General features: G+C 43.5%; 1 long non-coding RNA gene across 2 annotated transcripts in view; it reads left to right on the forward strand.

The window, feature by feature from the left end:
• LOC146036668 (uncharacterized) overlaps window positions 1–19,125 on the forward strand; it is a 37,389-nt gene extending 18,264 nt beyond the window's left edge. The window contains exon 5 of one of the 2 annotated variants that reach the window (XR_014460915.1): window positions 17,452–19,125. This is a non-coding gene — a long non-coding RNA (uncharacterized LOC146036668). Of the gene's footprint in view, window positions 1–13,517; window positions 15,249–17,451 lie in introns of those variants that run through there. The other variant, XR_014460916.1, reaches the window with a different exon arrangement.
• The last annotated feature ends 7,245 nt before the right edge of the window (window positions 19,126–26,370 follow it).

Genomic DNA, 26,370 nt, shown 5'->3' on the forward strand with positions numbered 1-26,370 from the left:
TATGTAAAACGGATGGTAGTGTCCAACTTATTCAGGTGATCTATCATCTCAATGAACTCCTTCTCGGTGCCCACCCAAATCAAAAAAATGTCGTCAATAAATCTTTTAAAACTCAAAATTTTTTTAGAAAATAAAGGCATAATTTGCATATTCTCATATTGGTGCATATACAAGTTTGCATATGAGGGGGCCAGGGATGACCCCATAGCGGTCCCCGATCGTTGTAAGAAATATTCTTTCATGTAGCAGAAATGATTCTGACGTAGAACCATCTCCGCCAATTCAAGTAGAAATTCTGCTGGTGGACCACTATGGAGACCCCCCTGTAAATTGGCCCTCAATGCATCCAGACCACCCTGATGGGGGATCATCGTATACAATGAGGTGACATCCATAGTCACAAAGAAAGCGGAGTCAGGTACGTCACCCAAGGTCAGGACTTTCTCAAGAAAATCGGAAGTGTCCCTCACATAACTCCACATGTTTTGGACATACACTTGTAAAAAACTGTCAATATAGGTGGCTATAGGCTGCAACACGGAACCTACCGCCGATATAATCGGACGGCCAGGTGGATCATCCAGTCTTTTGTGTCTCGCTTGTTTGCGTCTTCAAATGCATTTTGGCTTATTTACACGCCAGCTACATATTACAAACTCCTGCAGAATGCTAATCGCCAACCAGGCTCTCTTTTAAACATCATTATGAGTCTGTTAGATTAATGCTGATGGTATTTTTTACTCCACTTCCGTTCTTTACCATACAGGAAGTGGGTGTATTCCCATTAAGCTCAGTGATCCCATAAAAGCCGACCACTGACACCATACATGTACACTCCCTGGTGCTGCCTGTCCTATTTTGTGACATACTCTGTCTTGACAAAGATCCCTGTGGCGGATCGAAACGTCGACATACATGATGATTGATTAAACCATCTACTTCAACTTGCTCTGAGTTCGTTTTGGTGAGTGCCTGCTTCCAGCAAAGAGAATTATATATATATATATATATATATATATATATATAATATTATTATATACAATGGTGGAGTGGCGCCTTAAGTGTGGGAAAGTCCTTTAGACAATACTGTAAATGTCATTAAAAATTAACAAAGTAGTGTATATATGTTTTTCTCTTTATTAATAGTCTTTCAGCTGGATAAACCGTATTAAAGTGGTCTTTGTTGTACCATTCATACACGTGTATGAATGGTACAACAAAAACCACTTGAATACGCTTTATCCAGCAGAAGGACTTTTAATAAAAGGAAATCCCATCTATACAGACTTTTTGTTCATTATTTATGACATTTACAATATTGCCTGAAGTGCTTTCTCCCACTTAAGGCGCCACTCCCCTATTGTATATAAAATTTCTGTTTCTCTCCCTTTGCCAACAGGGGATCTGTGGAGAAGGCTGCCATGTATTGTATACAACAGTTATAAAATCTCTACAGATTGAGTGCGAATAAGGGGCCTGGATAGAGAATATATAAATATATATATATATAAATATATAGATGCTCAAGGGTTACCGCACCCGCCAGACTTCGTAGCTGCAATAAAGTCACACCACTACTGCCATTCAAGCAACGTTTCGGGACTTTTTATTGTCCCGTGCTCAGGCTATGCAAACAAACATGTAAGTGTACATACATTACCTTTAAATACCTTCACCTCTGGCGCCACACGCTCTGCGTCCGCCTTCCGTCTCTGTCAGTTTGCTTCCTGGATAGGATCTCTCCACCCCTCCCGTCAGCGTGCCAGTGACGTCAGCGGAGGCCGGCGACTGTCACGAGATGTGTTACAATGTGTCTATGTAAACATGTAAACATTATTATTCATTAATAAAAACATCAAAGTGAGTAATATGAAATGTGGACAACAGACTATATATTCACTACTTTGATACTCCTGCATTACTGATTTGCGCTTATCCACTTCATTACTGAAACAACATTACTTAATGCGTGCATTTTTATAGAAATATGTTAAGATGGAGCTGGTCATTCATACCTTTTGGTTTGACCGTATCTAGTGTGAAAATCCACTTGGATTCACATTTCAGTAATTTTAAATGTCTATCCCTTCCTCTCCCATCATCGGGGATATGATTGATGGCCATGTATCTAAAACTTGCCAAGCTATGCTTTGCCTCCGCAAAATGCTTGGCAAAGGGTTGATCACCTCCTTTGCCATTAATTGCTGCTTTAATTGCAGACCTATGTTGTGCCATGCGTTCCTTAAAGGTGCGCATGATCTTACCAACATAGGCAAGCCCGCAGGGGCATTTAGCCAAATACACAATGTAGGAGCTTGAACAGGTAAGGGTATGATTAATTGTAAATTTCTGGCCTGTATGGGGGTGACAGAAATATTTCCCCGTTGTCATATAGCTACAGGTTGCACATCCAGTGCATCTGTAGCAACCGTTGGTTTTTCTGGTTCTCATTTGGTTCTCTTTTAATGACTTAGTCACATCTGAGTGTACAAGCCAGTCTCTGATACTCTTGCCCTTTTGATAACAATGTCTCATTTTCATCCTTTTTAGACTTTTAAATTCCTCCTGTACTACTGGCCAGATGTTCTTGGATACCTCTCTAACAGTTTTTGATGAGGTGTTGTATTTTTGTACCCAATTCACACTTTGGACTTCTGTTGTTGGAATTTTACTGGTTAAAGTTTCATGCCTGGGGATTGCTTCCACCTTTTCTCTTGCCCTGTTTAGTGTTTGCTGATTATATCCCCTTTGAATGAATTTCTTGTTCATTTCATCCAATGTGGATGTAAGTGTTACCGGGTCATTAGTAATTCTTTTGGCCCTCAAAAATTGGGAAAACGGGAGGCTATTGATAGTATTACTTGGGTGAAAGCTGTCTGCTCGTAAAATTGTATTTTTATCAGTAGGTTTTGTATATAGACTTGTACTGATTTTATTATTCATCACCTTTATTTTAACGTCTAAATATACAATTTCTTCCAGGCTCATAGTGTGAGTATATTTAGTTGGGCAGTCTGCCCTAATGATCTTTTCTAATACATCCTGAAATTCATCAAAGCTGCCACGCCATAGCAAGATGACATAATCTATGTATCTTTTGTAGTACAGGATCCTGTCTCTCATATCCCTGTTCAAAAAGAATCTCCTATCTATGTGTGTCATGTATCCATTGGCGTAGGTAGGTGAGACATTAGATCTGATTGAAACACCAGTTCTCTGGAGATAGTACTTGCCATTAAAGAAAAAATAATTTAACTCCAAAATTAATTTCAACAATTGCATAAAGAAATCAACATTAGGACCCACATAAAGGGCATTACCACTAATTAGATCCTGTATGGCTGACAATCCCTCGCCATGGGGAATGTTTGTATACAAACTGGTGATGTCCAGGGTCACCAACCAGGTGTTGTCTGGAATATCACCAAATTTGTCCAATGAAACCAATAGATCAGTGGTATCCCTCAGATATGTCTCCCCCGCCTGGACGCACGGCTGTAAGAAAAAGTCCAGGTATTTAGAGATGTTATTATAAAGTGACTCTCGTGCCGACACAATCGGTCGACCAGGCGGGTTTGACATATCTTTGTGGATTTTTGGCAGTGTGTACAACAGGGGTATATGTGACTGATCGATCCTCAAAAACTGATAAATTTCTTGCTCAATAATTTTATTATCTTTGGCCTCTTGTAAGACCAAATCAATTTCTTTCTTAAACTGATCCGTGGGATCGCCACTCAACAAGGTGTAGACATTCTTATTATCCAATTGATTGTAAATCTCTTTGCAATATTTCTCTATGTCCAATACGACTATTGCCCCCCCTTTATCAGCGGGTCTTATGCATATGTCGTTATATCCACTGAGGTTCTTAAGTGCAGTCCATTGTTCTTGGTTCAGATTATTTCTTTGTTTCTTGTTCACATTGGCCTAATTTTTTACTTGGACATTGGTAGTCTTCATGAATGCTGCAATAGCCACATTATTCGAATGCGGGAAAAAAATGGATTTTGTTTTAAATTTCTGCACTGATAGTTCATCTTTATTCGATGGTTTTCCTTCAAAGAATTCGCGGAGATGCAATTCCCTTTGTATGTTCAGCTGGTCGAGTTGCCATTCAAATGGTTTAAAGTGCGTGGTGGGTACATACCCCAGACCTTTATTAAGTACCTCAATTTCTACGGGTGTCAGTTCTCTTTGTGAGAGATTGTAAACTACTTGGTGTTCTTCCGGCCCCGACTCGTCCCTCTTCCTCCACTTTTTGCCTCCCCATCTTGTGCGTTTGTTTTTGTTCCGCGTCCAGCGCGGGTCCTTGCGCCTAAAGGGGGCTTGTTATATGTTGAGGGTCCTTCACGTACATCGCTCGTATCATCATAAGAGGATGACTGGGGATCACTTGAGTCTTTCCGGTATCTGTGATGTTTCTTGTATTGACCCCGTCTCCATTGAGGTTTCTCCCGATTGCCAGACAACCATCTATAGACACTTAGTTCTTCATAGTCTCTGTTTACTGTTTCAAATTTTTGCTTTTTAAAAGCAATCTGTTCTTTCTATTAGGTTTGTACTTGTCCATTCAGCTTCTCCAACCACTTATTAGGCATCTCTTGGGCTCCCAATTGTCGGCATATTTCGCACTCTAAACCCCCTTGGGATTTTCTTTTCCCTTATATATTCTGAGAGGGTAATCCCATGGAGGAGAAAGTCCATCTCTTTTTTTTTTTCTTAATCTCAATAATGTAATGTGTATCTCCTCATGTGAGATACCACCTGCAGCATCTCTGAGTCTCTCTTTGAATAATGCTGCTTCCATTTCACTCTCTGAGAAACTGAATAATTCTCCTACTGGGACATCAGTCCAGGTGAATCCACTTGCTTGATCCATCCCGGTATGAGGTGGATATGTACGCAATTGTGTGCAGGAGACCGTACAGGAATTGCTGTTTGCAAAAAGTTTTATGCTGTAAAGTTCATCTGTGTCCTCCTCCGAAACCAAACAACTGCTCTCACCAGTGTTTCCTTCGGGTATATGAAACCAGTTAAAACATCATAACCGTGAGGTATTCCATTTATAGGTAGCGGTGCAAAAGGGAATGAGGGTGTCCTCCTCAGACGATGTCTGGGCTTACCACCTCAAATATATCATCCGATGGCCCTGCACCCGCTCTCTGTCTCATCGGCTGCCGCGGTGCTGGTATAGGGTTAAATATAGATGCTCAAGGGTTACCGCACCCGCCGGACTTCGTAGCTGCAATAAAGTCACACCACTACTGCCATTCAAGCAACGTTTCGGGACTTTTTATTGTCCCGTCCTGAGGCTATACAAACAAACAAGTAAGTGTACATACATTACCTTTAAATATAATATAATATATATATATATATATATATATATATATATATATATATATATATATATCTATCTCAATAAACAGCAGCATTTGGGGCTTAATTTAAGAAAGACAACGCATAGCCATTGCTCAGTTGACGTTTCAGCTTTTTTCATGCTGAAATGTCAACTGAGCAATGGCTATGCATTGTCTTTCTTAATTTAAGTCCCTAGTGCTATGGTTTATTGATCCATATCTAACAGTCCAGCATCACCGGACACTTCTAATGGCACAGGGCCAATCAATGAATCCAGAGCTGACTGCCGCCCTCTACTTTGTTTCGTCCTATGGCCCGCTACTTTGTTTTGTCCTACGGAACTTCGTCAGTGGGTGTCCCCCACTGATGAAGTCCCGTAGGACGAAACGCGTTTGGGCGGAGCTAAAGGACGGAAACAAAAAAAAAATTTCAGAAAAAAAAAGTTTTAAACATACCAAGTGAAGCTGTCAGTTTTACAAACTGTCCCAACATTTCGATTCCAATGCGGGATCTTTATCAATGGGAAGTCACCAGGGGCAATATCAGCAAGAAAGGGAAAAAAAAGCCAGCAATCCTGAGGTCCTTCTGCCTCAGACAGGTTCAGGACTCTGGACCAGGTGTGGAAAGGTAACTGATGAGTAGTGACCAGGGATGTGAGATAAACCCCTTCTGTGCAGAAAGTCTGGGAAACAACACAATGCTTAGACACAGGGGAGGGCAGCAGATAGCAATGACATAACCAAACCAGGACCTGGATGCTGCTCAAATTAATGTCCATAGAAAGTAACAATGAAATACTTTATTCAGGCATCAAAAGAATAAAGTAACTTCCAAGGTACACAAAATGCAGGAGGATAATACAAAGTAATATGGATAATTTCAGGTGGATAATGCAGAGTATATGGATTATTGCAGGATGCAGTGTAGTGGGAGAATGCAGGCCAGCTACTCGGTATATGGTAAGTAAAAGCAGGATCTAAAGTACTTAACTGACAAGTCCTTTTGCAAACAGAGAAGGCCAATATCCAGACCAGGTTGATGACAGAGACAAGGCAAATATCCAGAACAGGTTGAAGACAGAGACAAGGCAAATATCCAGAGCAGGTTGATGACAGAGACAAGGCAAATGTCCAAGGCTGATATCCAGGGGGAGCTGGAGTACAGGCCATCCACACATGGAGCAGGAACAGAAACTATGACCAGCAGGGCGGAGTCCTACTGATTCCCTTTTATACCATCAGGCAAGGTAATCAGTGGATGCAGCTGAGAGCACATGAAGCACACACTCCTCACTGCTTGCTACTAGCAGACAGCCAGACAGGACAGAGTGTAACATCAGCAGATGCTTTATCACCACAAACCTTGAAATATTTAATGCCATGTCTTTCCTTGAATTTCATAGTGATAGCGATGCTTGGCCCCATGCGTTGCCATTGTCTGGTTATTAATATCCAGCCCACTACTCACTATGCAACGCTGTGTGCTGGGCAATACTGAGCTTCACTCAGAAAACTCAGGAACACATCTCCCCACGTGTAGGCCCCATAACTGCCATATATTTGAAAAAATGACAAATAATGTAAATCAAATTAGGGGGGGGGGGTGATTCAGCTTCATATTTTTTTTTCGTGTTATGAATTTGGGCCCGCTCCGATGTTTTGGGGACTATGCATGCACATTTATGCGCATGTTGAGCCTCCCTGTGCTATCACCTTCAGCGACTATCACAGTCGCTGAGGTGATCACACAAATCAGGGCAGGAAGGCGCGCCCAGAAAAATTATGGGTATCCAGTGTTTTAAATGTACTTAGACATTCAGCAACTCTCACAAACCTGCCATTTTCATCACAAAAATATTTCCAGAGTTAGACCTTTTCTTACTAAGACTATTATCCACTCACTGATCATATCCAGGCTGGACTACTGCAATCTCCTCCTAACTGGTGTCCCTGACAAATGCCTGTCTCCACTCCAATCTATCCTCGATGCTGCAGCCCGGCTTATCTTCCTCACCAAATGCACTACCTCCACCTCCCCTCTTTTACAAGCCCTTCACTGGCTTCCATTTCAGAATTAAATTCAAACTTCTCACACTCACTTATGAAGCCCTCACCCACTCCTCTCCCATTTAAATGTCTGACCTTATATCCCTTTACACTCCTACTCATCCCCTTCGCTCGTCTAATACCCTTCGGCTCTCCTGCCGACTTATTTCCTCCTCCCACTCCTACCTCCAAGATTTTTCATGTGCTGCTCCCTTACTCTGGAATTCTCAATCTCTCCCCCTCAGGCTCTCAACTTCTACACAGAACTTCAAACGGGCTCTTAAGATCCACTTCTTCACCAACCTCAGCAAATTGTCCTCCTTACCTTCTGTTCCTCACCCTGTCTACCCCTCCGCTGTCACCCCTGTCTGTCTGCCCCTTCTCTTTAGAATGTAAGCTCTCATGAGCAGGGACCTCTTACCTCATGTGCTTATACTTTCTTACTTCACCAGTCTTTGACTGCACCAAAGCATTCTGCCACTTGGATACTTATGTTGCAGCAGCCTGGCGCTGTGTGGCTCTGCTGCCGTGGCCCCCGCAGATGGCCAGGGTGAGGGGGAGTCAGGGCAGAGAAGAGAGAGGTGAACAGCAGGTGGGAGGATGCGGGGCCACACTAAGCATTAGTGCACTCTGCTGGGCTGCCACCACCGCCGCAGATACACAGAGATTGCCGGGGTGAGGAGGAGGCAGGTCAGAGAAGAGAGAGGTGAACAGCAGGCGGGAGGAGGCAGGTCCGCACCAAGCATCGGTGCACTGTGCTGGGCTGCCACTGCCGCCCCCCACTGATACACAGAGATGGCTAATGGCTGGGGTGAGGAGGATGTGGGGCAAAGATGAGAGAGAGGTGGACAGCAGATGGGAGGAGACGGGGCCGCACCAAGCATCGGTGCACTGTGCTGAGCTTCCCCCGCCGCTGCTACATGGGGATGACAGGTTTCCAGTTAAATGTCATTTACAATATGGAGAGGCGGAGGCATGGCAGGGGGAGAGGAGTTCAGTGGGCAGGAGGAGGTTTGCGGGCGGGCAGAAAAAAGGCAGTCCAAAAACCACGGTTTTCAGAATATTTTGGATAAGGGATAAATGGATAAGGGATACTCAACATGTAGTGGTCACTAGTAACACTTGGTTCCCTGCTATTAGGAACACACAACACTTTTTGACACCTACAGTAGTGTCACCAACGCCCCAAATATGTAATGTCCTTTTACAATTCACGTAATTCCAAAGTAATTTTTAAAACATTTATTTAAAATACCACATAAAAAATATGCTTTTGGCTTCTTGTTATTGAAGCAATTTTTTTCATTTATTTTCAAAGATGTAAAAATACGAAAACGTCTTTGAAAATAAATGAAAAAAAATCACTCCAATAGCAAGAAGCCCAAAGTATATTTTTTATATGGTAATTTAAATAAATGTCTGCAAATTATTTTGAATTGTAAAATGACATTACATATTTGGTGCACTGGTGATACTACTGTAGGTGTTCATATGAATATATATATATATTTGACATTATACTGCAGGAGGAGCAAAATATATAAGTATTTTTGAATCATCTAAATTTGGAAAACCTGGGCTTTATTAAGAATTACAGGAAGAGGATCAGACAGTTGCCTGGGTGATAGGAATCAGCAGGCAATGGTGGGACTGAATAGGAGATTATAGCAGGGGCAAACGCAGGATTTTCAGAAGGGGGTTTCCAGAGGTGCGGAACAAAGTACGGAGATGGACACTTAGGTGACCCAGTATATGTTTTGATGTCCCGCAGGTGGTAGGGGGTATTATATCAACCGCTCAGCATGTAGGGCCTGGATCAGTAATTTCCACTAATTACCCCTTTACTGCACAGATGGTGGGGGATGAGGTGAGAGAAGGGGGCATTGGGCTGAATGAAGGGGCCCTGATACATAACTTCCAGGGTGGTAGGGGATGTTTAATATGCAGAGGAGGGGTGTATAGTGGAGTGGGCTTATTATTCATAATTTTCTGGTGGGAGGACAACTTGCTTGACTGCAGATATCTCCAGTTCTTAAGAATAGATTTTAATGGAATTAAAAACTAGAGAATCCCACCTACCAAATGGTACTGGGGACGAGGGGATCAGAGTTCAGCAGGCAGAGTAATCTGCCAAGGAGTATATAAAACTACATACCAGGTGTGTGGAGCTGGAGCAGTAACCAGCTGCTGGAAGGCTGATATCTCTGGTTCTGGGAACAGTAGAGACAAGCTTCTAGTGTTCTTCAAAGGGGGAGAGTCACAGATTTTGGAATATATCCTCAGAAAAACTCTACGTCAGACAGAACCTGAAATATCTGACTGGGAACAGCAATTAACAGGCTTGGATGGGGACCACTGCTTTGAAGTCAGATATCTCTGGTTCCCAAGGTCCGATTTTAAAAATTCTTGTACCCATGGAAAGAGGGGACCCTCAGCTTTCAGACAATGGCCCTTAGATTCCTGGGGGGGTTTCTGGGTACTCGGAAACCCCCCCTGCGTGCGCTACTGTATAGCAATAATTGAAACACACAGGGCCTTATTCTAGTTCACTCTTTCTGACAAAATCCTTCTTAAGCCATGTACAAACTGCAGCGATAGGGGCTGATATCGCTTGGAATATGGTCGCTGGCCATATTGCCAGTGATGGGAGTGTGCCCCAGCGATAAATCACCGGGTGCGCGCTCCCGTTGTCAGCCCGTTCTAATTGCTGGTCGCAGAAGCTTGCTCCTGCGACCAGCTGACTACCTCTGCAGCACCACCGGCAGAGGTTCCCTTTCATCAGCGACCATCTCTGGTCATTGTTGAAAAGGAGATACTGAGCAATATATTGCTGAGCAATAAATCTCCACCCGTGTGTACGCACCTTATGATGGACAAAACCATGTGCACTGAAGGTGGGGCAGATGTTACTTGTGCAGAGAGAATTTGATTTGTTTGGGGTTTTACTTCAAAGTGAGATCTATATTGCAGTGTAAAAATAAAGCAGTCATTATTTACCCTGCACAGAAACGAAATAATTCACCCAAATCGTATTCTCTCTGCACATTTTACATCTGCCCCCCTGCAGTGCACATGGTTTTGTCCATCTAAGAAGGAATTTTCCTCTAAGAGTGAACTAGAATAAGGCCCACAGTGAGGACAAGGACAATCTTAAGTTAAATTTGCTCATCAGACCTCCATCCTGATATGCCTCTTGCAATGTACTACTTGTGGCATGTTTATAAACACTCTAAACACTTTGGTGCTTCCACCTCCAATTATGTATAAAGTGTAAAGAGTGCTCAGAAGTACTCTAATAAGTCCAATCACTTACACTGATTAGTGTAGGATATCAATAAATTTTCAAGTCCTTTAGTTCCAGAATAGGTCTTTTAGTCCCAGAATAGGTCTTTAGGTCTCTATTATCCACATGCAACGCTCATAGAATTTATCTAGAATGAAAGATAGCCAGTAGTGCAAGACCTCTTAAACAATGGAAAAGGGTTTATTTATACATTGCACTCACATGACATAATTAAAAACAAGCATATCATCACAATCTCGTGATTAAAACAGTGTGTACACGACTGCACTCGGGATCTCACCACCCGCCTCCTGGATATCTGCCTCTTTGGAGTTGTCCGGATCCTCCAAACGGAAATGTAAACAGTGGGTTAGAGATGGCTTTTTCTCCTTAAAGTGCTTAGTGAGTGCCGATCATCCGATGAACTACTCCTTCTGCCGGGGATGTGTATGCTTAATGCATTTCGAAACTAGCGTTCCTTCATCAGAAGCATGTTTTGGAGGATCCGGACAACTCCAAAGAGGCAGCTATCCAGGAGACGGGTGGTGAGATCCCGAGTGCAGTCGTGTACACCCTGTTTTAATCACAAGATTAGAGACCTAAAGACCTTTTCTGGGACTAAAAGACCTATACTGGAACTAAAGTACTTGAAAATGTATTGATATCCTATACTAATCAGTGTAAGTGATTGGACTTATTAGAGTACTTCTGAGCGCCCGTTACACTTTATACCTTTTTCTTGTTGTGTATTTCTGTGGGAAGGGTTAGTCAAACCAGCCCAGATAAAGTGTGGTGCAGCCCAGATCATTCTGCGCAACTGGTATAATAATCTTGTATTTTCCACCTCCAATTATGTGTTGGGGTAGCCTTTCTTTTGTAGAGAGTTCTGGTTGTTTGTAATAGTTATTCATTATTAATAGCCTGACATCATTAAGCCCTGCCCGTATTACATCAACTGCCACAATTCATGGGTGTACATGGAGGGGCAAGACTAATATGATGCAAATTTTACAATTTGCAACATTTTAGCCCCCACCTCTCTGAGTTGTAAATTGCTGGTATTTGACTTGCGGGGAGGCTAGGCAAGTATTAAGTACACAATGAATCAACAACCTCTGCTGCTACACCGTAGGTAAGTTGTTGTTGTTTTAAGACTCTGTTATACAGGAGTTCAAAAACAAAATACCAAAAAAATAAAATAGAAAGCATAATATAATGTGCTGCGGTGCCGCGGCTCTGGTGCTCGGTAAGCTGTGATCTTTGCAGTTTAATGAGCCAAGTTTTGCTATCAACAATACAGACTTTTGTGAATATTTATTTAATTAATATTTTCCATTGGGTCCAGGGTGCTGCTGTATTTTAATAAATTTTAATCTGGTCTATTATTAGACTTAATTTCAATAGATTTAGAATTGTTATAAACCAGCACATTAAAGTGGCTTTATACTAATGTGTTCACCTACCTTGAGTTTTTCTGAAATTACAGATGTTTTCATTTCAGCTAACACAGAAAATAGAGCACATAACTTTTTATTAGTTTATTTCCTTTTTATGAACTTCATGTGTAGGAGCCGGAGAATTGTTCATAAATGTTGCATTGCTGACAGAGCCAGACCTTTTAAGTCCTGTCAGAAAGCAAGTTACAAATTACTCTAATTCTCCAATTTGTGTTGAGTTAGCATTTCTCGCCCTTTTTTTATTGATATTCAGTAGTTTTCTTCAAAGTTAATCAGCTTCATCCCCTAGAAGTTATTTTGTAGGAAGCGAAACTGCAGCGACCAAATTAGGTCACCAGACTATCATAATATGAAAGCTGATCCATGTCATCTTCCCTAAACCATTACCTGTAATATTTACCAAGTGAAGATTACAGTATTTCTGCAATTAGACTTTTACACTTGTCATGCGCACATTGCTGCCTAAAAAACATTCAATCATGTGTATATGCTAATGTTAATGGAATTACCAATATTTTTATATTATCATAATTCTTTTTCTTATTATAATTCTTCTGCAACTCCAGAGAATGCAATAAAATGTACTACTGTTTATAGCACAAACAGAAAATTTACCATAATGTGTACAAAACAATGGCCCTTATTCTGATTGGTGCGGATATATCCGCGTGTGTTCAGCCCGCCGATGTTTTGTGTCTGCGCATGTGCAGAGGCGTCTCTGCGCATGTGCGAGCGGGGCGTACGGCCAAATCCCGCATGATATGTGAACACTCCGAACAGGGGGTGGAGAGGGGCGTGAAGGGCTATTTAGGCTCATTACCATATGCATACGCCCCGCGCTTCATGAGAGTTCCCATGAAAACGCTGGGCGTACGCATGGTAATGCGGCCGTGATGCACGTGTAGGGGGCGGACATATGACATCGCCGGATGACAGCTGCCCGCCCAGATCCCTGCTTTTGCACGGAAAAATGTCCGTGTGGTCTGAGGTTGCGGGTGCTGGTGGAGCACACGGTCCTGCATTCGATGGTCTGCGACCATCGAATGATGGGGGAGGTTCCCTTAGATGGAGGAGGCGTATTCCGTGAAAAATACACGTGCGGTCCGTTCGGACAGCTTCTTACCGCATACGGACGGAGTTGGCGATCCGTATGGAAGGCGGGGTTTCGCACGCACGGTCCTGGCCGCATAATCGGCTCCGGCCGCACCGATCAGAATAAGGGCCCATGTCGTTTTGGTACTAAATGGTGCTGTTTTTTTTTAATCATTTTGCTTCAAAGTTATTATACAGTAGGTAACTTATAATTTCAATGCTCTTGATGTACAGTTAAGATATAATAATCACACAATGTCCTATTTGCACTTTCAGAATTGGATGACACTAGTTGACTGATCTGGAATGTCCAGAAATTGTGCACCCATGTGCAAGTCCAGCTGGCTCCCCTGCTTCTTCCTCCTACATTTCATGCCTGCTACCTCCTTCCTCCTGATTCTTAGGCTGTTGCAGTGGCATAACTATGGTTAAAGCCACCCTGCCCTAGCAAATGTTCAGTCCCCCCTTACTTGCTCATTGTTATGGGCCGCCACTGGGCCTCATGTCCTGCTCATTGTAAGGGGATTGTCCCCCCTCCATCTGTTGTTAACATAATTGTGGGTTTTCTGCTCCCTTTCACCTGCTGGGTGGAAAACCTGAAGATAACTTGTCTGCATCCATACCATTGAAAATATCCCTCCCAACATGGCCGCTGCCTCATATAGGATGCTTAATAATTAACTCCTGTGAGGCAGTGGCCACTTTTTGAAGGGACATTTCCCAGTCTAGCAATAGTCCCAACAGACCACCAGCACCCACATCCCCCCAGTGCCTCTAAACCCCTGAGGCAGCTGTGGGGGCTATTGATACACCACTGGCTGTTGCATGATCATCACTATAGGCATGTGAAGGACCAAGTTGAGTTTGCCACTATGGGACCTTTCCCCCTCTGCCACATTATGGACTACCTCCATTCTGGTGTCTCCTTTGCTGCTGAGAGACTCTGGCTATTACTGTACCTGTGTAAACAGCTCAAACCCACAATATTCCAGGTCAGGCTGTGCAAATGGGGTTCTAATACTAGTCATTAAAGTCCTGGGTCTGACACAAATTTTTTGACACAGCTTAAAACCAAGTCAGGCTGGAGATTTTGGTGTAATAGTGGTACAGGTATTAGTTTTATTTGTTTGAAAAATAGATTCTGCAAAGATAGAGGAGATTCATGGTTGTCCATTACATCTGGTGAGCTCCTTTACTATAGTGGAAGTACAGTAGTTTGTGCACCACATTTAGAAGGTACAGTAGACTGATACTCTGCTGGGCCCCTGAGATAATTTCAGGGCCAGGTAATAACCCCATCCTCTTTGTGTCCTGACCCCCTGCTCTAATATTAAGCAGTCAAACATCACTTGTTCAGTTTACAATTGAACATTTAGTGCTGGCAATAAGAGACATAAGGGACAAGAGTGACTCATTTTGGTCCTATGAGCCTGATTCAGACCTGCTTGCTAGGTTTTTTATATTCTTTGCATGGCAAGCAGCTAATCGCCGCCCCACTGAATGCTCTCCCCCGCTGCCTGAAACCCCTCACTAGCATGCAAGTGGATGCGTTCGCATACACAACACTCTCATGCGGCTGCAAGGAAGAAAAATCATTCGATGGTCGATTGATTTTTTTTCCCTTTGCAAATCAAAGTAAGCATGAATTTACTTTTATTCTGGCCAGTAGATGGCCGAATTCTGGGCAGGCGATGATGTCATGTGATGTCAGCTGCCTGCCTCAAGCAGACATGGAAACTCATGTGTTCGCAGGGGTACGCCCTGCATTTATATTAGCATGCCCACCATTTATGTGGGCATGCACATGAAATTCTGGGCGGTCCTCTGCGACTGCCCCCTGCCTACCAATCCTGGAGAGAATGCTTGCAAGGGTGAAACTTACCGAACGCATTCACTTTGGGGGTGCACATGTGCTTATTTTCGTGCAAACCTTATGCGCAAACCTCAACAATCGGCCGGGTAGCGAATTTGGCCCACACTGAGTGGGTCTAATAACTTCCTATGGGGGGGTTTCAACACAATTGCGCTGCTGGGTATAATGTAATATATAAAAAACTCTGAGTTTAGTTTGGGTCCGACCAGAAAGAAATGACACTGGACACGCTTATAAATTTGTAATATTTTATAAATGTAAAAAAGATGAGCACATAAACATACACAATAACACTAAAACATGAATGTATAAAAACATATAGGGTTAAATCCCAAATGGTAAGGAGTGTCTCCAAGGTTTAATGTGAAAATCCCAATAATGGGAGTAACTCAGTTCAGATCCTGAATAGATTATTAGTAATCAGGTAAATCGGAGTATCCTGCAGTTAGGTGTTAATAATGCCAGTTTAGCATGTAGACAAACATGCACTAGGTGGAAGGCAGTTCGAATGGTTACAATAGGGTAATTGGAATTTTCTCACCCATATATCGAAGGTAACGGGGAGCTTAATAGATGTTGCTTAGCTCGACCCTGAAGTAGAATTAACTCCCAATTGAGAAGTCCGGCCGCCGGGTAAATCTGTGAGAGTGGAAGCGGTATGGTCGGCGCTAAGGCGTTAATTCTACTTCAGGGTCGAGCTAAGCAACATCTATTAAGCTCCCCGTTACCTTCGATATATGGGTGAGAAAATTCCAATTACCCTATTGTAACCATTCGAACTGCCTTCCACCTAGTGCATGTTTGTCTACATGCTAAACTGGCATTATTAACACCTAACTGCAGGATACTCCGATTTACCTGATTACTAATAATCTATTCAGGATCTGAACTGAGTTACTCCCATTATTGGGATTTTCACATTAAACCTTGGAGACACTCCTTACCATTTGGGATTTAACCCTATATGTTTTTATACATTCATGTTTTAGTGTTATTGTGTATGTTTATGTGCTCATCTTTTTTACATTTATAAAATAATACAAATTTATAAGCGTGTCCAGTGTCATTTCTTTCTGGTCGGACCCAAACTAAACTCAGAGTTTTTTATATATTACATTATACCCAGCAGCGCAATTGTGTTGAAACCCCCCCATATCTTGTTCACCTTCATGAGCTGGGCTAGCTCATCCAGCACGTGCAGCAGCTGGGTTGATATTTAATTGGTGTCGATCATTTAACACCCATTAATTTATTTTCCTCCCATTATTGGAGCGCCAGGAACGTAAATTGGTCGGTACCATTTTGGTATCAATCCCAATTTACAACTTTTGTTTTTTCTAATAACTTCCTATGTTTCAATCTCCATCCGCCGTATCCCTTGGGTTTACGTTGTTTGCGGAAACGTATTTCCCACATGACCATAATAATTCTAGCACCATTATCAAGCCTTTATTGGTAAGACTTGCCAAGTGATATCACTGAAAACATTTAAGCAAAGCCATAGTGTACGGTATAGGCCTCTAACAGTCTCTGCTGCATAGTTAAATATTCATTGACTCTTATGTGAATTTCTGTTTAGTACTGAAACCATGCTGAGTGACATAATGATAGCACTCCATATTGGATTGGCAATTTTTAAAAATAAGAACAAAATGGCTTTTTTAAGCATTTTATGTGTCATGCTGCTAACAGTGGTTTAGGATATTGTACTTTGTATAGTAAATTGTATATAGAATCACTACAGTGTGTTATTGTTTTCTCATTAAAATCTGTATTTGCTGTGCTGTTCCTGAAGTTTTAAAAAGGACAATTAGCTTTTTAAACTGCAGATGAAAAGTTTCACGATTCAACACACAATTTAATTTTAGTATATCTCTGAAATGCAGAAAGCATTTAAATGTGTTTTAGAAGGTAATTTACTAATGACAATTGTTGTGATGCAATGAACCATGTAGCAAATGTGTCTCTCTCACACATGAAACGTATAAAATGATTGCAAGTGTTGAAAAGCTGAAACACCTGCTCTCCCTCTGAAGAAAGGAATGACCTGTTCACCTTAGACATTTCTAGAACACATTTTGTTTCCATTTGCTATTAACCTGCTACATAAAAGAATGGAACTACCAGTGTCACTTGCCACATCTGCAGTGTGCATCCCAAGGCTAACCAGTCATTATGTTCCAGTGTAACAGCAGCATGTTTACTTCAACTGCTTTTCAATATCTGTTTACTGTATATTGAAGCATTACATTATTTAACAGTTCTTTACAGCAGGTACGGTAAGTGTAATTCAACATATTTTTATGCATTCATTTTTTACTGCCTTTTATTTTGCAGGTATGGACATTATCCCTTTGAGTTTCAGCATCTCTATGAGAGATGTGCGCAATATCTCCTAAAATGCCAGCATCGTTCACATGCGTTATATACATTTAAATAAAAAATGTTGTGTAAAAAATGATAACATTTTCTATATAAGGTAAACATGGCAGGTCATTATGATGAATACAAATGGTTGCTTGGAAATGTTTACAATTATTTTGACAAATTCACTGGGTACACAAAGGGTTAAGGACAATGATAATACAAACCGAGGGGGTCATTCTGATTGACTCACAAATCTTTGCGAGCCAACTAAATACCGCCCGCCACTCACATGCCTGCCGGCCACACAAATGTCTGCCCCCCCTCACACAGTGAATGTTCCCGCCAACCATCAAATGATTTCTCAAGCGTTTGCAAATCTAAGTCACTCTCTGGTGACTCAGATTTGCAGTGCCCTGCTACATGAAAATGGCGGGAAGATGACATCCGGTGCCAGCACCCTCGCCACAGTGCCATTAGCATGGGAACGCCCTGATTTTGCATGGAAATGCTCATGAAATGTTGGTCCCATGGGCACGACCCATGCCCGCCGACCTACGCTCCCTTCCTGCACTGCTCCATATGAACAGGCCGGTGACTATACAAGTTGTTTTGTCTCTTTGCAAACGGAGCCTGCACATGCACATACTTTAAATGCTTATGTGTAGTAGCAAAACATCGCCATTGCTCTTCCGTGTGAACGCGTGGGCGAGCGTGGAGCTCAGAATGACCTCCAGAATGTGTTGATATTTGCAGAACAAAGCACACATGGTATTGCAAATGATTACAACCAATGTCATCCAAAAAAGGCAACCCATTACTCACAGTGCAGTTGCCAAACACTTTGCCAAAGGTAAAGAAACTGGACCAGTTGCTGAGAAACCAAAAAGTGTATGACCAAAATCTGCAACAGATGAGGAAACAACAACTGCGGTGCTAGCAACCTTTTTAAACAGCCCACAATGTAGAACTTACAGTATTGTCTGTCTCATAAAGCTGTGGTTAACCGTAAGGCTATTTTGAGAATTTTTGTCTATGAATAAATGGCACGCCTACAAAATTCACATGTTGAAACACGTGTCTGATAATGACCCAGACTATCGGGTGGACTTTGTACAGTTTGCATAGTAACATCAACTCAACACTCATCTTTGACACAAGGTATTGTTGAATAATATGGGAAATTTCTTCAGCATGGTCCGTGAGGTATGCCAACAGAACTACAGGAAATGCTCAGAAAAACCCTCACTGGATGGATGCCTATAGAATAGTTTGAACATTAACAGCAGTACATTACAAGAAGTTGTTTGATGAAGAGTTTTTCCTCATTGGTATCAGAAAAAGGGTCACGTCCTAATTTCTTCCAGCGAGATGTTGCCCCACCTCCTTATGGACTCATTGTCAGGGAATATTGATATGTAGTTTCCGCATAGGTGAATTGACCATAGAGGTACAGATAAGTGGCCACCAAGATTACCATTGGATTTATTTCTCTGGGTTACATGAAGAAAAGTGTTTATGCTTTGGAGAAACAAGATCATTATCATCTGCAACAACCAATTGTAGATGTTTGTGTTCAGAATAGGCTAGACATGTTGATAAAGGTTTATTGGGAATTGGACTAGAGAATATCATGGTGGTATTAACATGGTGGACAGCACTTCAAACATTTCAAGAATTAATAAAGATATGTAAAAAAATGACCACTTTTTTTCATTAATGAAATTCTGCATTTGTCCCAATCAATAAAATTACAGTTGCCTTGAAGTTGGCCAATTTCAAGATGCCTGGTGACATAAAAAGTTTTTTCCCACTCCCATATTATGGCCCTTATTCTAGATCGTGCGGTACGGCCCGCGTGCGGCCGTACCGCCGATGTTTTTGCACTGCACATGCGCAGAGGTCATTCTGCGCATGTGCAGCCCCCTTCGCCGCAGACGGATTTCGTCCGCCGCAAAGGGGGCGTATAGGGGCGTGAGGGGCTTCAGCCCCTCATTTCCCTATGTGTACGCCCCGCGTTTCATGGGCGTTCCCATGCAAACGCGGGGCGTGTGCATGGTAATGAGGGCATGACGCCCTCATTACCATGACATGGGGGCGGAAAGCTGACGTCGCCGGATGTCAGCTTTCAGCCCCCTTTCAAGCTCCCACACGGACGATTGTCCGTGTGGTCTGAGCTTGCGGGAGCTGCCGCGGCGTGCGGGCCTGCCTTCGATGGTCGTCGACCATCGAAGGCAGGGGGCAGCTCCCACCATGGTGGAGGCGTAGCCTCCACCATTTTTGTGCGGATCGCCAGCCGTCCGTGTATGGACGGCCGTGGCGATCCGTCGGGTGGGCGGCCCTTGGTTTGTGCGGTCGGAGCCCCGTGTGCGGCTCTGACCGCACCAACCAGAATAAGGGCCTATGTGTGGATACTAGACTAATCTTTCTTTCAGGGACGTGCAGTCAGGGGAGGCAGGGGAGGCAGTTCCTCCCATGTCAGTAATGATTAATATCATTCAAAAATACAAAAAAAAAATACTTATGACACATATTGTGTGTCATAATTATGTGTTTTGTATTATTATAATCATTTTACCTTTTTTTTTTAACTTTTTATTTATTTGAACATTTTGAGGTTACAACAGTTGAATCTGCCACATGGCAGGCAGTGTCATGAGGTCGATACATGCAGTCGGCAATATACGTAGAACAATCATATAGAAATAAAGACAAAACAAGAACAGTAAGTAACCTTGTATCATAGCTGAGGGGGGGGGGGAACAAAACACAAAAGTAAATGGGGGGAAGAGAGGGGGGTTGGGGGGGGTGAAGGTGGTAGGGCAGTGGGTGAACACTTGCAGAGAGTCGGCTCATGATGTTTTGCAGGTGGTGACTGTAGGATTACCTTGAGATGGGATACAGAGAGGTCTCCTGCGGGACTTTTTAGTATATCATTAGAGAAGGGAGGTGCACTAGGTATGCAAGGGGGGATATTAGGTGTGGGGGCGCATGCTTGGGGAACTAAGATGAGTGTGTGGGCTAACCGCTACATTGTGAGTGCAATTGGAGGGCGAAGAGCTAACTGAGAGCCAGGGGTGCCAAATGCGGTCAAATTTCTGAGGGCAATCGTGTAAGTAGTAGGATATTTTTTCCATGTTGGCGATAAAGTTGATTTGGTTGTGGAGAGCATTCATAGAGGGTGAGACTGGGGACTTCCAATTTTTAGCCATAAAGGATTTAGCTGCTACTAAAATGTGGGAGAGGAGTTTACTCATATTGGGGTCTAAATTTTGCAGAGGTCGGGCCAAAAGACATGTCCAGGGATCTAGCGGGAAGGGTATACCGGTTAGTGAATTTATCAGTCTCGAGACTTTTTCCCAGTAAGAAACTATTACAGGGCATTCCCACCATATATGGAGGAGGGTACCTTTCATACCGCATCCTCTCCAGCAGTTAGAGTTGGCTTGATGAAAGATTTTGGAGAGTTTAGCCGGGGTGAAGTACCATCTGTAATATAGTTTGTACGAGGTCTCCTTGATGCGAGTGGAAATTGAGCTCTTGGCGATGCTTTCCCTAATTTCCTCCCAGCTTGTTTGGTCAGGGGGGGGTCCTAGGTCGCGTTCCCATTCTACTTCATGGCGAGGGGAAGAGGGAGCGAGTGAGTCTATCAAGAGTGAGTATACTTGTGAGATTATGCCTCGTTGCAGGGGGTTCTCCAAGCATACCCGTTCTAATGTGGTGTAAGGTTGCAGGGTAGTGGTGCATATGTGTGAATTGATGAAGTGGCGAATTTGGAAATATTCAAAAAAATGGGGGGTTAGAGAGGGGAATTTATTTTTAATACCGTCAAGAGAGGCTAGCTGACCCTCAATCAGTAGGTCTGCGGTGTATTTGATACCTGCACTCTTCCAGGACTTAAAATTGTTGGGGGAGCATCCCAAGGGGAAGTCAGGATTATCCCATATAGAGGTAAGAGGAGAGGAATTAGAGGTGAAGCTAAATTTAGAGTTAGAGTGTTTCCATAAAGTTATATGGAATTTGAGAGAGGGGAAAGCGACAAGGGTACTGAGTTTGGATGTATTGGGCTTATTAGGCATAGGCCAAATCGAGGAAAGGGAACTGATCCCCAGTGCTGAGGATTCGAGATCTATCCATGCCAGGCTGCCCCTTAGCGCGAAAGACGCCACCACTTGCCCTAGCTGGCTGGCTAAGTAGTAACATCTAACATCCGGTAGGCCTCTGCCCCCTTTTGCCCTGGGAAGTCTAAGGGTGCTAAGAGCTAATCTGGGCGGTTTGTCGTTCCAGATAAATTTGGTGATGGAGGACTGGACCGTGCGTAATACTCTGTCAGGGACTTTTACTGGGAGGGTTTGGAAAAGGTATAGCAGCTGGGGAAGCACTGACATTTTGACCGCTATTATTCTTCCCAGCCATTAGATAATAAGTGATTTCCAAGTGTGGAGGTCTTTGGTGAGTTTGTCTATAAGTCGGGGGTAGTTTTTGGCGTAAAGACAGTTGTAACTGGAAGTAATGTAGATGCCTAGATATTTAATTTTTCGGGGTTGCCACTTAAAGTGAAAAGTGGAGGTGAGGGAGGCTTTGAGGTCGTGAGGAATGTGGAGAGATAAGGCTTCGGATTTGGTGTAGTTGATTTTGTATCCAGATAAATGACCATATTCCTCTATGAGCTCAAATAATGCGGGTAGGGATGTTTGGGGTTGGGTGATGGTTAATAAGACGTCATCCGCGAACAGCGAGAGTTTTAGTTCGAGCGACCCTACTCCTACCCCTCTGATGTCGGGCGAGTTTCTAATCCTAGAGGCCAGGGACTCGATCACCAGTGCAAAAACAAGAGGGGATAGGGGGCAACCCTGGCGAGTACCATTAGATAAAGAGAATGGGTTAGAAAGAATACCATTTGTCATAACTCTCGCTGTTGGGGAGGAATATAGGGCTGATATTGCTGATAAAAATTCATCTTTTATGCCGAAAGCTTGCCGGGATTTAAATAGAAAAGACCATGAAATGCGGTCGAATGCCTTTTTGGCGTCAAGAGCTAATATCAGAGAAGGGGTTTTTCTATGGTTCAGGATTTGTATGATGTCTATTGTGCGTCTGGTATTATCCCTTGCTTGTCTACCCGGGATAAACCCAATTTGGTCGTAGTGTATCAGGGAAGCCAAGACTGTGTTAAGGCGATTGGCCAGAATTTTAGCATAGATTTTAATATCTATATTAAGGAGAGAAATAGGTCTATAACTTGAACAATCGTGTGGGTCCTTTCCTTCTTTGTGAATTAAGATTATTCTGGCTTCAAGCATTGATGGGGGGAAGTGGGAACCGTGTAGGGCTGCGTTAAGTAATGGTTTGAGGTGGGGCAGGAGTATGTGGGAGAACTTTTTGTAATAGGCGGCCGAAAAGCCATCTGGTCCTGGGGCCTTCGATACTTTAAAAGATTTCAGGGCGTACATGATTTCATCCTCCGAGATATCTCGGCATAGCTGTGTGGATAGGTGGTCTGGGAGGGATGGGAGGTTGGCTTTTCTTAGAAAGTCTTCAATTGCGGTGTCTGGTGGGGTGCTGGTTGGGCTATTGCTGTGGATATTGTAGAGATTGGAATAGTATTTTTCAAATTCGTTGCTAATTGAGTCTGCGGAGTACGATAGGACTCCAGCCCTATTTCTGATAGCTAGTATGTTGTTACGCGAATTTTTGGCTTTGAGTCTAGATGCTAGGATCTTATCTGCCTTATCTCCTTTCTCATAAAATAATTGGTTCAGCTTTTGGAGAGCTTTCGCTGTGCGCTCCGACATGAAGGTGGACACCTCCTGTTTAGCTTCAGCTAGTTGTTCTGCTAGGTGAGGTGTTGGGGTGAGTTTGTGTTGTATTTCTAGAGAGTGGAGTTTAGTCGTAAGTGTGTTCAGTTGTTGTTCTAGTGTCTTTTTGTGTCTGGAGGCGATGTTGATGAGGTGGCCTCGTATAACCGCTTTGTGTGCTTCCCAGAGAATTTGCGGGGTTGTTTCCGGGGAGGAGTTGAGTTGGAAGTATTCTTCAAGGCGGTCCTTAATTTGATTAACATACGTGGGATTGTGTAGGAGCGAGTCATTCAGACGCCAGGGTGAGGAAGGGGGGCGGGTGGCAATTGTGACTAGTTCAGCTGAGATTGGGTTATGGTCTGACCAGATCATGGGGTGTATATCTGCTGCTATAATGCTAGACGAGAGGGTTTTGCTAAGGAGAATCATGTCAATTCTCGAGTAAGTATTGTGAGCTGGTGAGAAGTAAGTGTAGTCCCTGGCAGAGGGGTCTATGAGCCTGAATGAGTCATACAGTAGGTGTTTCTTAAGAAGTGATAGTAGGGACCTTGAACCAGGTGTGGGAGAGCTCGGTGAGGGGGAAGAAGTTGAGGAGCGATCTAGCTTACCATCCAACACCTCGTTGAAATCGCCCGCCATTATGACGGAGCCTTTGGCATAATTGTCTAAGAGAGAATTGATTTTATTGAAGAAACGGGCCTGGTGTTGGTTTGGGGCATATATGTTGACCAGGGTACACAGGGTTTGGTTTAGCTTCCCGACCAGGATGAGCCATCTACCTTCCTTATCAGCATAAATGTTTTCTAGTGCAAACGTGAGGTGGGAGGCGAAGAGGATGGATACCCCTCTTTTTTTTGGTTGGCATCGCATGCATGAAATGTGAGGGGAAATAGTTTAGACTTCAGGTCGGGGTGGGAGGGATTTTTAAAGTGGGTTTCCTGGAGGAACACCAGGTCACTTTTAGTGTTCTTGAGTGTTAGAAACAACTTAGTTCTCTTAGTGTGGCTGTTCAGGCCCTTGACGTTGTGGGAGTAGATTCTAAGGGCCATTGTGTGGGTTAAATGAGATATCCGGGCATATCGGGCATAAGTTAATTACATGACACAGGTTGAGTCCCAGGGAGGAGGTTATGGTTCTACAGCTTGCTTTTCTAGGTAATAGAGTTAAAACAATTCTACCCTTCGGGGGAAGGAGTGGAGGGTGGGATTCAAAAAAAAAGTTGGCAACAGCCATGGGAGTACAGGGAGGTGGAAGACCAGGAGGGGCTAGTTCCAGTCTGAGGTGCCGGCCAGAGGGAAAAAAGGAGAGGTCGGGGTGCGACCTGGGCCGGTCTGGGGCTGGAGGCCCCAAGGAGGGGTCGTGGCCTGGGGTTACCCAGGGCATGGTACTGGTTGGGTCTTGGTGAGACCAGGATAGGTCCGGAGTCTAACACAATTGTAGTTAGTACAAGCATAACAGGAGTACATCTCAACAAAACTAAACTAAAGGGTATGACTAACAGATTAACCGCAGTATCAACATTGAACATTAATAGCTATGTTGACCTGACTATCATCGTTACAAATCAGATAATATTATTATATTAGTTAAGCAACTTGAGGCAATGTGCTAACTGAAATTCAGGTGTGAATAAAACTAGTAGATAAACTGACTTTATAGATATGTGCAGCAGTCCAAAGAAGTTCACTAATGTGAACGTAGGTAAATAAGTCGAGCTACATCACCATCAGACGTCGATTCAAGGAGGGTGGTCAGGCGGCACTGCGTTCCTAGCGGAGGGGACTTGGGACCAGTCACGGTTTAAAAATCTTCTGGGGGTGTTGACGTTTGCTGAGGTTGGGGTGGCTTGTGCTATTGGAGTTGCTGCACTTGTGGAGGAAGGTATGGAGAGGCCCATCGCAGATAGAATTTTCCAGGCTTCTTCCGTAGTTCTTGCTGGAGTGAACTTGTTTTGATGCCATATGAGAATGCGGAATGGGAAGCCCCATCTGTATCTAATGTTCTTCTCGCTGAGGAGGGATGTGATGGGTTTAAACTCCCTGCGTTTGGCTAGGGTTGCCGGGGCGATATCTTGAAAGATTTGTAGGTTGTGGCCTTGAAATGTCACTTTTGATAATTTTCTCGATTCTCTGACAATGTCCTCTTTTGCCTGAAAGTAGTGACATCGGAGGATGACGTCACGAGGTTGGGAAGAGTCTAATAATCTGGGGCGGAGTGCCCTATGGGCTCTGTCAAGGAGCAGGTGATCCTCTGGGGTTGTTGGCGAAAGGTGGTGGATGAGTTTCTTAAGGTAGTCGTCAAGAGTAGAAGCATCTATCTCCTCAGGGATGCCTCTTATCCGTAAGTTGTTGCATCTGGCCCTGTTCTCTTGGTCTTCTTGACGGTCTTGGAGGTCACGCATCTCACTTTTGAGATTTTGTAGATCAGAGGATAGGTCGTTTTGAAATGTGACAATATCGTCTACTTTAGATTCCAGTTGAGTGTTAACTGCTTCCCTAACTTCGGATTGGACAGCTTGGACTGACCGTCTTGTCTCTTGAATCTCTCGGAGTAGGGAGCGAAGGTCACCTCTCGTCAGCGGGGAGTTGTCAGATTCGTCTGAATCGGAGTTGTCCTGGGTTGAGCTTAAGGTTTTTTTTTGTGGTTTCTCCACAGAGAAAGCAAATCTGCTGAGAGTCAGGGAGGGTTCCGGGTTGTCTTGTTTGCGGTGACCTTTAGGCATGATGAGGAGGTTGTGGCTGGCTGGATGGGGGATGGAAGAACTAAGCTGCAGCCAAAGCTACTGTTTATAGGTAGAGCACTCCTGATGACTTCTGGATAGCGGAGGTGAGACTCCGGACCTGGAGCAAGTTTAGGCAGGCATTTATGCTGTATTGGTTAGACAGGTAACAATCCGGGGCGGATGCCCAGATAAAAGCTATGTGGGGGGGTTAGTAGGGGCTTGTAGATGGGACTTTTCCCTTTCAGTATGCTAGATACAGGATCTTAGGGGGTCCACAGGTGGGGAAAGAGGGCAGGAGCTTTCAAGGAGAGAGAGGGTGCATGGGGTGAGGAGTGAAAGGCCTCTGATCAGGGTGTCCACAAGGGGGGACAG

This window comes from Crinia signifera, chromosome 9 (assembly GCF_055691185.1).
Source record: "Crinia signifera chromosome 9, ASM5569118v1, whole genome shotgun sequence".
Classification (NCBI taxonomy): Eukaryota; Metazoa; Chordata; class Amphibia; order Anura; family Myobatrachidae; genus Crinia; species Crinia signifera.